Genomic DNA, 305 nt, shown 5'->3' on the forward strand with positions numbered 1-305 from the left:
CGACTTCTCTTGAAGATCCATCTGCAGTGCTCGCCATTAGTGAGAGGACCTCTCATAAAACTGCCTCTATAAAAGAAGAAGAAGACGGCATAAGTCTGTCGGATGGAGAGAAGCTCCATAGAGAAGCTGAAATACTTCAGACAGGTTCCCCCTTCACTGCTCGAGACAAGTCTAGAGATAAAGTAGAAGACGAAGAAGATCTTCCTTCCTTTTCTGTAGAGACAGTTTCAAGCGACGGCGTACCAGGAGATTCTTTAGAGACGGACGACGAAGCAGCACGGAAGCTTGAAAATGAGCTTGCGAAG

General features: G+C 46.6%; 1 protein-coding gene across 1 annotated transcript in view; it reads left to right on the top strand.

The window, feature by feature from the left end:
• CSUI_010198 (ribosomal protein l15 protein) overlaps positions 1 to 305 on the top strand; it is a gene marked incomplete at its 3' end in the record, with an annotated part of 3492 nt that overhangs the window by 2618 nt on the left and 569 nt on the right. The window lies entirely within an intron of this gene.

The sequence above is a fragment of the Cystoisospora suis genome (assembly GCF_002600585.1).
Source record: "Cystoisospora suis strain Wien I chromosome Unknown contig_6885, whole genome shotgun sequence".
NCBI classification, from domain to species: domain Eukaryota; phylum Apicomplexa; class Conoidasida; order Eucoccidiorida; family Sarcocystidae; genus Cystoisospora; species Cystoisospora suis.